Source organism: Arachis hypogaea, chromosome 14 (genome assembly GCF_003086295.3).
Source record: "Arachis hypogaea cultivar Tifrunner chromosome 14, arahy.Tifrunner.gnm2.J5K5, whole genome shotgun sequence".
Lineage (NCBI taxonomy): Eukaryota > Viridiplantae > Streptophyta > Magnoliopsida > Fabales > Fabaceae > Arachis > Arachis hypogaea.
The window spans coordinates 87,814,666-87,827,832 of record NC_092049.1 but is presented as its reverse complement, the minus strand read 5'-3'; the positions used below and the strand labels follow the sequence as shown (position 1 = coordinate 87,827,832).

The window sequence follows — 13,167 nt, the reverse complement described above, 5'->3', positions numbered from 1 at the left end:
GACCAAATTACAACCAAGGCCCCTACCAACATGGAAGCAATCAAAACTAAAGGTGGAACCAAGCTCCTCAAGCTCAACTCAACCAAAATGCTCAAGTCTACTACTATCAACATCCCCAAGGTCAACCACAATACCAACAATCATACCAACAACCCCCACAATCTCAACCTCAACAGAAATACCAACACCCCCATAGTAGGCCTAGCCCTCCTCAAGTTAACCAAGCCCTTCCCTCTAATCAACCTCACATGAATGACACAATTCACACCTTCATGCATGAACAACGAGAGTTCCATAAGAAACAAGATGCATACATGGCTACCATAGCCGATGCCCTTTCCCGTTTAACTCTCCCTCCTCAAACCACATAAAACACCCAACAAGCTTCATCTTTGAGTGGTTTGCCCTCCCAACCTCAACCCAACCCTAAGGGTAGCATCAACGCCATTACCCTTAGAAGCGGCACCAAACTTGATAAGCATGTTGCTATGCCTACAAGGTTGAGTGAAGAAACGAACAATGAAGAGGTAGGAGATGAAGTGGAAGTGATGAGGGATGAAGATGAAAGTGTTGATAAAAGCGAGGAGGAGCCACCCAAGGTCACCCAAAGAGAAAGACCTTGCTTGAAGAGCCTTTGCCCATTCCATTCCCAACCTTAGCCAAGAAGGCCAAGAAATAAGAAGAGCTTGACCCCACTATAGTGGAAGTTTTTAAGAAGGTTGAAGTCATCGTCCCCCTCTTCCAAGCCATTCAACAAGTGCCAAGATATGCCAAGTTCCTTAAAGATATTTGCCCTCACAAAGATAAGCTTGGCAATCTCAACACAAAGCCGGTAGATGATTCCATCTCTTCTTTACTTCCTAAAAAATGCAATGATCCCAGCCCATGTTTGGTCACTTGCTTGATTGGTGGGATGAAATTCATGGACTGTATATGTGATCTACGGGCGTGCTTAAGCATTATGCCACTTCCCATTTATGAGAGATTGAATTTGTCACCCCTAAAGATGTCCGAGGCGAGGTTTGTGCTAGCCGATAAAAGTATTGTGTCAGTTATTGGGATTGCAGAGAATGTCCTAGTTAATATTCAAGGATTGCTCTTTCCAGTTGATTTTCACATTTTGGAGACACCTCACATTGACTCAAACAAGCCATCGTCCATACTCCTTGGAAGGCCATTCTTAAAGACGGCCCGTTTCAAGCTAGATGCACATTCTGGAGTCTATTCTTTTGAGTCGGACGGCAAATTGGTCAAGTTTACTTTTGAGGAGTCAAACAAGCCCGATCTTGAAGCCTATTCTATTTTTGGATGCGACATAGTTGAAGAGCAAGTCATTAAGGATGGCAAGGAACAAAAAGAAGAGGATATTGCCAAGAAGTCAAACTCAAAGGATCACACTCAACCCAAAATGCCAAGGAGTTGGAGATTTTCCTCCTTGGTGAAGTTTTCAAGTGACAAATAAAGCCATGCAAGTCCAACTTAGGACTCTAAACCAAAGTGCTTGGTGGAAAACACCCCACCATGGTAACTTTGTTCCAATTTTATCTCTTGTTTATAGCCTTTTGAATTATTTTCTTTCTTGTGATATAATGAGTAGTTAGGTTAGGTTTATTAAATTTTGAGTTGTATAAGTTGATCTACTTGTGGACTGTGAATTTGTGCTTGTTTGAATGATTTGGGGTTGGTATGTTGATATGCTAAAGGTAGGAACCTTAATTTTGAAGAGAAAAGAATTTTCTGAAACAGGACATTTGTGCGTCCGCACCCACCTGTGCGTGCGCACAAAACTGTGTATTTCACCATCTGTACGGATGCACGAGCCTGTGCGTCCGCACACGCCTTTATGTGCTCTTTGGTCGCAGCACCAGCATAGCTTATGCGTGCGCGCTGCCCAGTTTTCTCTGACCTGTGCATGCGCACAGCTGCGTGCGCACGCACACAACCCCTCACATACTCCATCTGTGCGGCCGCACAAACGTGTGCGTCCGTGATGCCAGGGCATCTTGGCCAATTTCACTGACTTTTTCTTTACTGTTTTTAGGATAGTTTCATACATTTCTTTAGGAAATAAGCTAGTTTTGGGTAAATATTCACTTATGCCTTGATTCAAGCATACATTGTGCATTTTACATAATTTCATGAGGATTTTGCATAAGTTTAGTGACAAATATTATGTTGCATTACTCATGACTTGGACTAGAGCTTTGATGCACTTTATTGCTTGATTTTAGGACCAAAAAGGAAGCAAGAAAAGGGGAGGTAACTTGCAAGATTAATGAGAAAAGTGATTGCCAATAACATTCTCAAAAAGCCATCAATGCCCACGTTAGAGAGTCACGTTAACTAAGTTAACGTGAACTCTAACGTGGAGAAGAGAAGTTGAGCCAACGTTAGTGACACTTAACATTGTCACTAACGTTGGCAATTACTCATAAGTGGCCACGTTAGAAGCCACGTTAACCTAGTTAACGTGGCCTCTAACGTTAAGGGGGGAAGAGAAGCCAACGTTAGTGACACTCAACATTGTCACTAACGTTGGCCTATGGTGCGAAGTACCACGTTAACTCCCATGTTAACTTGGTTAACGTGGGAACTAACGTAAAGGATGAAGAGTTGTCGACAACGTTAGTGACACTCAACATTGTCACTAACGTTGAAGCAACCACACAACCCCCAAGAGTCACGTTAACCTCCACGTTAACTTAGTTAACGTGGAAGCTAACGATGAGGAATGAAGGATGAGCCAACGTTAGTGACACTCTACATTGTCACTAACGTTGGGATGGCTAAAAGATGGCCACGTTAGAAGCCACGTTAACCTAGTTAACGTGGACTCCAACGTGAGACCCAGGGGCACATTGGAACGCTAGTGACAATGTTGAGTGTCACTAACGTTCTCGAAGGTTGGCAAGGACCATGTTAGAAGCCACGTTAACCTAGTTAACGTGGGCTTTAATGTGAAACAAGAAGGGGCACACTGGAACGTTAGTGACAATGTTGAGTGTCACTAACGTTCTCGAAGGATTAACAAGGCAACGTTAAAAGCCACGTTAACCTAGTTAACGTGGGTTTTAACGTGAGGCAAAAGGGTGCATTGGAACGTTAGTGACAATGTTAAGTGTCACTAACGTTCTCGAACTTATATTCTCACTAAATATTAACACCCCTTACGCCCTGAGCTGAAGTCTCTGCCCACTTAGCACTTTCTCTCTGCAAGTAAAGCCAAGCCTAAATGAAGAAAAGAACTGCTTCAAACTCAAGATCCAAAGGCCCAAGACTTGAAGAGTAAACTAGAAGCTGAGAAGAGTAGTATATATAGGAGTAGCTTTGAATTGTAAAGGAGTTCTGGAGGCTGGGAAAAAGGAGAACTACTCTCTGTATTTTACTTTCCTTGCAATTTCTAGTTTTTTGATGTATTCTCCATCTTTGTTTTCATTTTCAAGAGCTATGAACAACAAAACCCCTTTCATTGGGTTAGGGAGCTCTGTTGTAATTTGATGGATCAATACTAATTTTCATTATTCTTCTTCTATCTTTCCTCTTGTTTTTACTTGAAAGCTTTCGATCTTCATCCCATTGAGTAGTTATCTTGGAAGAGAAGCTATTCAAACCTGGATCTCTTTTGAACCTTGAAAGAGGAATGAAGAGATCAAGCTAGAAATGCTTTCTCATGCTGGACCAAATTGGGTTTGGATGGGTATGTGACTATAACCCTCTCAATACTTGGTTTGGAAAATGCATGTGGTATAATCAGTGACCATACTTCATCTCTTCGCATGAGCAATTGACCAAGGAATTGGCTATTGATCAAGATTTGAGAGATTGAATTGCAAGAAATTGTAATTCAATCACTTAAGATTGCCAAGGAGATCAATGAGTGCATTGATTGAGGAAGAGATGAAAATGAACTTGATCCGGAGAATTGCAACATCTCCTAAGCCCAATGAACTCCCCATCTCTGATCTTACCCATTCTCTTTAATTTCTGTCATTTACTGTTATGAGCAAATCCCCCATTCCCATTTACAATTCTGCAATTTATTTTCATTCATTTATCTCCAGTCCTTTAATTCTAGCATTTACTTTTCTGTTATTTACATTCCCGCCATTTTAATTCCTGCAACTCTCAACCCAAATTCTGGATTCGCTCAACTAGAACATTCTTCTAATTAAAGTTGCTTGATCAATCAATCCCTGTGGGATTCGACCTCACTCTATTGTGAGTTTTTACTTGACGACAACTTCGGTACACTTGCCGAAGGGAGATTTGTTGAGAGACAAGTTTTTCGTGCATCAAGTTTATGGCGCCGTTGCCGGGGATTAATTGTGCATCAACAATGATTAAATTGGAAGATCACTAGATTGAGCATTTTTATTTTGTGAATTTCATTTTTCTGTTTGAACGATTTACTTTTTGTTTTAGTTAACCTTCTTCCCTTCTCCCTCTACTCGTTTGTTTTTCTTTGTTATTTTCAATTTTGTTTGCTAACCCACTAACTGTTTGATATATTGCATCACCCACAACTAACAATAACTCTGACACAAATACTGTCTGCACCTATTTTCTTTGCTTGTACTTGTTGGTTGTATGACAGGGAGAAGAAGCGGGGCTTCAACTTCCTTTGATTCTGAACCTGAGAGAACCTTCCTTAGACTAAGGAGGGAGGCAAAAGAAAAACGTGTAGTTGGTGCTGAAGAAGAGGAGGAACACTTTGAGGAATACTTTGAACCTAACATGGAAGAAAACATGGAAAATCATCATGAAGAAGAGACTCACAACCATGGCAGAGGAGGTGGAGCAAATCATGCTGGGGAGGATAGAAGAGTTTTGGGCTCTTACATCAATCCAAACCCAGGCAATTGTGGAAGTAGCATCCAAAAGCCAACAATCCATGCCAACAACTTTAAACTTAAACCACAGCTCATCACCCTTGTTCAGAACAACTGTTCGTTTGGAGGAAGTGTTCAAGAAGACCCCAATCAACATTTAACCACCTTCCTGAGAATATGTGACACAGTGAAGTCTAATGGTGTTCATCCTGACGCCTATAGACTGCTCTTATTTCCCTTCTCACTCAGGGACAAGGCAGCCATGTGGTTGGAATCCTTCCCAAGGAAGAGCTTAACAACTTGGGAAGATGTGGTGAACAAATTCTTAGCAAGATTCTACCCTCCTCAACGAATCAATAGGCTGAGAGCTGAGGTTCAAACTTTCAGGCAACAAGATGGTGAGACTCTATATGAAGCATGGGAGAGGTTCAAGGACTTAACAAGGAGGTGTCCACCTGACATGTTCAATGAATGGGTGCAGCTGCACATTTTTTATGAAGGGCTCTCTTATGAGTCAAAGAAGGCCGTAGACCATTCATCTGGAGGATCCTTGAATAAGAAAAAGACCATTGAGGAAGCCATAGATGTTATTGAAACAGTAGCAGAGAACGACTACTTCTATGCTTCTGAAAGAGGGAACACAAGAGGAGTGATGGAGCTAAACAATATAGATGCTCTGTTGGCCCAAAACAAGCTCATTACCCAGCAGCTGGCTGACCTCACCAAGAAGATGGAGAGGAACCAAGTAGCAGCAATCTCCACTTCGTCAACAACACAAGAAGGAGTGAATGAAGAAGCAGAGGGTAGTCAGGAGCAAGTCAACTACATTGGGAATTCACCAAGGAAAAACTATGATCCATACTCAAAAACTTACAACCCTGGATGGAGAAACCACCCAAACTTTGGGCGGGGAAGTGAGCAAGATCAAAACCAAGACCAGAGACGTTACAACTCCAACAACAATGCAGCTCACCAGCAATTTACCCAGAGGACATCTCAACACCTCCACAACAACACTTCTCCACATACTTATCAAAACCAAAACAGCACGTCTGCCCCGAATCACTCATCAATTGATGACAAGCTCTCTAAGATTGAAGCCTTACTTGAAGGAATATGCCAAGAGATTCAAGAAAATAAGGTGTTTAAAGAGGAGGTGCAAGCCAATATTAAGAACCAGGGAGAGACCATTAGGAAGCTGGAATTCCAGGTGGGATATTTAGCTGAGAAGATTCCCAAACCTACTGATAGCTTCCCAAGTGACACGGAGAAAAACCCCAAGGGAGAAGCCAAGAAAGTAAGATGGGAAGATTGCAAAATGGTCACTACAAGTGAACAAGAGATTGAAGACAAGCAAAGCAAAGTGTGCAAACAACCTGAAGACACCTCAACAAAGGAGGAGGATAAAGATCACAAAGAACCAGAAATCTCACAACAAGAGCTGCTGAAGCTCTATGCACCATTCCCTCAACTGCTCAATGGTGCTGTGGGAAAAAGAATATACTCAAGGTTCCTAGACTTGTTTGCATTTCTGCATGTGAACATACCATTCATCAAGGCAATTCAACAAATGCCTGCATTCATCAAGTACATGAAGGAACTTCTTCCTAGGAAAAGCTCACTCAAGGGAGGGCAGACTATAGTGATGAACAAGGAATGTAGTGCCCTTATTCAACCTGAGTTGCCTACAAAAAGAAGAGATCCAGGAAGTTTTCATATACCTTGTGCCATAGGTGAAAACATGTTCGACAGAGCACTATGTGATTTAGGGGCCAGCATCAACTTACTGCCCTTATCCCTGGTGAAGAGGCTGCAGATCAATGAGATAATGCCCACAGATGTCATTATTAGACTGGCTGACAAAACTCAAAAGCAAGCAATAGGAGTGGTGGAAAATGTGTTGCTAAAGGTTGGGAAGTACTTTCTCCCAACAGACTTTGTCATTTTGGACAGGGAAGAGAGTCACACTCATCCAATCATATTGGGAAGACCATTCCTAGCTACGGCCAGAGCACTTATTGATGTAGAGAAAGGGGAGCTAATATTGAGAATCCATGATGAACGACTCAGCTTCAATGTTTTCAAACTCTCGCAAGAAATAGATCAAGAGGACAAGGAACTAAGCACAAATGATAATGAGACACTGAAGCACTGAAGCACAGCCAGTTCATTCTGAGATCCCCTTAACTGACAAACAAGGAAAATAGCAATTGCCACAGCTCAAGGAAAAGTTGGAGGAATCTAAACCTCTAGAGGCAGGTGAAGACAGCACCACAGCTCCTTTAGAAAAAGAGGTCACCAAGGGGAAGGCAACCTCAAAAGAAACAAAGAAGAAGGTACCAAGAGGGTGGAAGAACAAGAAGATCCCTACGGAAGACTTCTCTCCAGGGGATAGAGTTGTCTCAGCCTACTTCCCAGATATTCCCCCTAATCTCCCTACTGTGCCATCTCAATTACCCAAGGTCTTCACTATCAACAGAGTTCTTTCCCTGGAACATGTGGAGATTATTGATCCAACCAATGGATACAAGTCCACAGCAAGAGGGGAGGACTTTAAGCACTACCAACCACCATGATGATGGAAAAACGTCAAGCTAGTGACGCTAAAGAAGTGCTTCATGGGAGGCAACCCATGTTTTATATGCTTTCAGATGATAATGAATAAGTCAATCTTTATGAGCTTCAATCCAAACTTAACAAACAATTGGTGAAAATCTTCTTATGCAGAATATAGTGAGGAACAAGTTTGGTGTTCAAAGCAAACCAAGTTGCATGCTAGTCTTGGGAGCTTTGAACACAAAACTTTCATCACAGTGATCCAAACTAAGTTTGGTGTCACCTCATGGTGCCACCAAAATGCATATAAGGACCCACCAATAGTTAGTTAGTTAGTTGGAATTCATAAACAAACAATCAAATCCTTTCTTTCATTCTTATTCTTGCCGTAGATTTTTTTTTTATGATATTAATTTACTCCTTTCAAATCTTTATAGGAAAGAAAAAGGAGCATTAAAAGGGATAGATTGGACAACCAAACAAAGAAGGTTCGGACACCACAAAAAGAGGGAATACATTGGAAAATGTTGCCATGCAACATTGAAAAAAAAATAAGACCCCTAGAAGACCGAGCAATCCCCATCATAAAGTGATGATCCTTGTCTTCTAGCCATGCATAACCCCAACCGTCCATCAAGTGACTATTTCATCAATCTACACCCTCCATTCCTTCACAACTTCTCTATATAAACAACCTTTGTCCGTACTACCCTTCATTGTCATCACACACCCTTCACCACTCTTCCTTTCTGTACAAGACACCCTCTATCAATTATAAACAATTTTTCCTACTCTCTTCACTGCCATAAAACCCTAAACAACCAAAAGTCTCCACAACCTTACCACCTTCACATATTAACCATCATTCATGGCATCTTCAAGTTCTAAGAGAAGGGAAGGGAAGGAACCCATGGAAGAACACCCATATGATGAGAAGAGATTTAGAAGCTTGCATCATACATTGCAATACGGGTGGATGGTTGATAAGGAAATCATTTATGAGCTGGGATTCCAAGTTAAGAAGACTGAATGCCCCGAAATCACAGAGAAGGTAGAAAGGAGAAGATGGGAGCTCCTCACTGACCCGGTCACTAAGGTGAATGCAAATCTCATAAGAGAATTTTATGCAAATACAGTCAGGTATGATAAGAAAGATGAGTCATATACAAGCTTTGTGAGACGAACAATGGTGGATTTTGGTCCCATGAGTGTAATGAGGGCATTGAAGCTACGGTCTATACCGTTTGAAGAAGAAAGTTATCACTCAAGATTGGACAACAACCCCAATTATGACCAGCTTTTACGAGACCTTTGTGTACCAGGAGCTGACTGGGAAAGGGGTGTTGGAAATAAACCAAAGTTCATTAAGAGAACAGACCTCACTCCTAAAGCCAAGGGGTGGTTTGAGCTAGTGAGGAGGTCTATCCTTCCAGCTGCAAACAACTCGGAGGTGAATCTCGAGAGAGCAACAATGGTGCATTGTATACTCAAGGAAGGAGAAATCAAGGTTCATGAGATCATAGCTCAAGGAATTAGAAAGATGGCAGAGAAAAGCGACTCAAGAGGAACATTAGGTTACCCCAGCACCATTTAACGAATATGCAAGAAAGCTAGGGTGGTTTTTGAAGATGAGGACCCCGTTTGGATAAAGAAAGGCATTCTAATAACGGTCCGAAGGATGAATGCTGCAGCATCCCCCCTGCCTCAACGAAAGCAAAGAAAGAGGACAGCCCCTCAAGTAGTGGAAGGCCAAGTCTCAGAGGGATCAGCACAACAGACCTTGGACATGCACCAATTGCAGGAGGCCATTGATGGCTTATCTGGACAATATTTGGAAGGCCAAGGAGCACAGAAAGAGCTTCAATTACAGATGATGGGGCAGCAAGAGGAAACACTTTCAAGATGGAGGACTCAGCAAGGTGAGTGGCAAAGGCAAATGATGGAATAGTAACTAAACCAAGGACAACAATGGGGAGAAGCATTCAACAGGATAGAACAAAGGCAAAACGAGCAACAAGAATCCACCCAGAGGCTAATCAACATCCAAGCACATCAAGGGGCACACATACATGAGATGCATCGAAGACAAATAGAACAGGCAGAACTATTGGACGAGCAAAGGGCATTCGCAGAAGGAGTTTACATGAGTCAAACAGGACATCAGATAAATACTCAAGCCAGGCTCGGCTACTTAGTGGGACAGCTGCCAATATTGCATCCAGGAATAGCCAAGTATGATGAAATGAAAGATGAATTAGCACGAAAGGAAAGACAAAGGGTGGAAGAAAGTCATGAGTCAGTGAGGAAGGCACTTGAGGATTGGAAGCAAGCAAGATTGGCACGGATGCGAGGAAATGCAAGAGGAAACAAGGAGGACAAGAAAGGAAAAGAGCATGGACATCCACAACAGTAAAAGGTGGTGGAGTTCCTTCTTTGTTCTATCTTTCTCTATGTTTTAAATAAGGAAGATCTTGTATGAAATAGAACTTGCTTCCATGTTATGTTTGAACCTTTTTCAATCATGTTATTTCTTTTTTGTATTGAAGAGAGTCTATGTGCACCGGTCTTTATGTTTGAAGAAGAGAATGATTATGTTTTTAAAAGACCAGAGTAGAGTTCCTAATGTGGAGGTGCATTCATGAATCTTTGGGGTAGTCATAAGTTAGCTAAGTTGGTTCAACCACAAGGCTAGGAGGACAATTATCTATCCTGAATACTTGACTTTGGATATACTCATGAGACTAAGTTAATAACAAGATCCTAAGAAGAGAAAAGGGAAAGAACAATGGAAGTGAAAAACAAAAGAAAAAGAGTAAGCAACAAGGCTAGGCATCAATGGTTTTAATCTTGAGGCAAGTGTCTGTGGTGCTCCTGTGTGAGGGATCTACTTAGATGAATAAGCTCTTAAGGGTGCTTTATCACTTGGTAACTTGGGTTAACTAACCCGAGATTATCAGCTGAAAATCCACTATCAAGAGTAACCCTCACTACAGAGCATTTAGTAACCCAAAGAGGTGCTGGACACCAAGGTCTCAAGAAAAGAAAATAAATAAACTATATGCCTGTGGTGTGTATGGGGGAGAGACTTGAGGGAGTAAGTCCTTAGGGGTGCTTCAACACCTAGCACCTTGAACCAACTGGTTCGGGAGTGTTGGCTGAAAGCTTATCTTAAAGAGTTGCCCCCTTGCAGAGCACTTAGCCTAAATAACACAAATAACCCTTGAAATAACAATAAAAGGATCAATGAATAAAAGTCTCATGAAATATAAACAAAGTAAGTGTTTAGGGACATGATAAAGGTCTGAAAGCCAGTAATGGAATGAACCTAAGTTGCTATGCATGAAACCACCATAAAATCAGTAATATAACTTCCACAAGGATGACTCATTCCTCTGGATATTCCATTCATCATTCTCTTGTTCTAGTACTTGCTTAGGGACAAGCAAGCTTTAAGTTTGGTGTTGTGATACCAGGGCATCTTGGCCAGTTTCACTGACCTTTTCTTTACTGTTTTTAGGATAGTTTCATACATTTCTTTAGGAAATAAGCTAGTTTTGGGTAAATATTCACTTATGCCTTGATTCAAGCATACATTGTGCATTTTACATAATTTCATGAGGATTTTGCATAAGTTTAGTGACAAATATTATGTTGCATTACTCATGACTTGGACTAGAGCTTTGATGCACTTTATTGCTTGATTTCAGGACCAAAAAGGAAGCAAGAAAAGGGAGGTAACTTGCAAGATTAATGAGAAAAGTGATTGCCAATAACATTCTAAAAAAGCCATCAATGCCCACGTTAGAGAGTCACGTTAACTAAGTTAACGTGAACTCTAACGTGGAGAAGAGAAGTTGAGCCAACGTTAGTGACACTTAACATTGTCACTAACATTGGCAATTACTCATAAGTGGCCACGTTAGAAGCCACGTTAACCTAGTTAACGTGACCTCTAACGTTAAGGGGGGAAGAGAAGCCAACGTTAGTGACACTCAACATTGTCACTAACGTTGGCCTATGGTGCAAAGTACCACGTTAACTCCCACGTTAACTTGGTTAACGTGGGAACTAACGTAAAGGATGAAGAGTTGTCGACAACGTTAGTGATACTCAACATTGTCACTAACGTTGAAGCAACCACACAACCCCCAAGAGTCACGTTAACCTCCACGTTAACTTAGTTAACGTGGAAGCTAACGATGAGGAATGAAGGATGAGCCAACGTTAGTGACACTCAACATTGTCACTAACGTTGGGATGGCTAAAAGATGGCCACGTTAGAAGCCACGTTAACCTAGTTAACGTGGACTCCAACGTGAGACCCAGGGGCACATTGGAACGCTAGTGACAATGTTGAGTGTCACTAACATTCTCGAGGGTTGGCAAGGACCACGTTAGAAGCCACGTTAACCTAGTTAACATGGGCTTTAACGTGAAACAAGAAGGGGCACACTGGAACGTTAGTGACAATGTTGAGTGTCAGTAATGTTCACGAAGGATTAACAAGGCAACGTTAAAAGCCACGTTAACCTAGTTAACGTGGGTTTTAACGTGTCGCAAAGGGGTGCATTGGAACGTTAGTGACAATGTTAAGTGTCACTAACGTTCTCGAACTTATATTCTCACTAAATATTAACACCCCTTACGCCCTGAGCTGAAGTCTCTGCCCACTTAGCACTTTTTCTCTGCAAGTAAAGCCAAGCCCAAATGAAGAAAAGAACTACTTCAAACTCAAGATCCAAAGGCCCAAGACTTGAAGAGTAAACTAGAAGCTGAGAAGAGTAGTATATATAGGAGTAGCTTTGAATTGTAAAGGAGTTCTGGAGGCTGGGAAAAAGGAGAACTACTCTCTGTATTTTACTTTCTTTGCAATTTCTAGTTTTATGATGTATTCTCCATCTTTGTTTTCATTTTCAAGAGCTATGAACAACTAAACCCCTTTCATTGGGTTAGGGAGCTCTGTTGTAATTTGATGGATCAATACTAATTTTCATTATTCTTCTTCTATCTTTCCTCTTGATTTTACTTGAAAGCTTTCGATCTTCATCCCATTGAGTAGTTATCTTGGAAGAGAAGCTATTCAAACTTGGATCTCTTTTGAACCTTGAAAGAGGAATGAAGAGATCAATCTAGAAATGCTTTCTCATGCTGGACCAAATTGGGTTTGGATGGGTATGTGACTATAACCCTCTCAATACTTGGTTTGGGAAATGCATGTGGTATAATCAGTGACCATACTTCATCTCTTCTCATGAGCAATTGACCAAGGAATTGGCTATTGATCAATATTTGAGAGATTGAATTGCAAGAAAATGTAATTCAATCACTTAAGATTGCCAAGGAGATCAATGAGTGCATTGATTGAGGAAGAGATGAAAATGAACTTGATCCGGAGAATTGCAACATCTCCTAAGCCCAATGAACTCCCCATCTCTGATCTTACCCATTCTCTTTAATTTCTGTCATTTACTGTTATGAGCAAATCCCCCATTCCCATTTACAATTCTGCAATTTATTTTCAGTCATTTACTTCCAGTCCTTTAATTCTAGCATTTACTTTTCTGTTATTTACATTCCCGCCATTTTAATTCCTACAACTCTCAACCCAAATTCTGGATTCGCTCAACTAGAACATTCTTCTAATTAAAGTTGCTTGATCAATCAATCCCTGTGGGATTCGACCTCACTCTATTGTGAGTTTTTACTTGACGACAACTTCGGTACACTTGCCGAAGGGAGATTTGTTGAGAGACAAGTTTTTCGTGCATCAGTCCGCACGCAA

The 13,167-nt window shown here is 41.3% G+C and overlaps 1 non-coding gene across 1 annotated transcript; it reads right to left on the bottom strand.

The window, feature by feature from the left end:
* Window positions 1-5,187: 5,187 nt before the first annotated feature.
* On the bottom strand, window positions 5,188-5,291 carry LOC112746137 (small nucleolar RNA R71). The gene has a single exon (XR_003174034.1). It is a non-coding gene; the product is annotated as a small nucleolar RNA R71 (small nucleolar RNA).
* Between the last annotated feature and the right edge of the window lie 7,876 nt (window positions 5,292-13,167).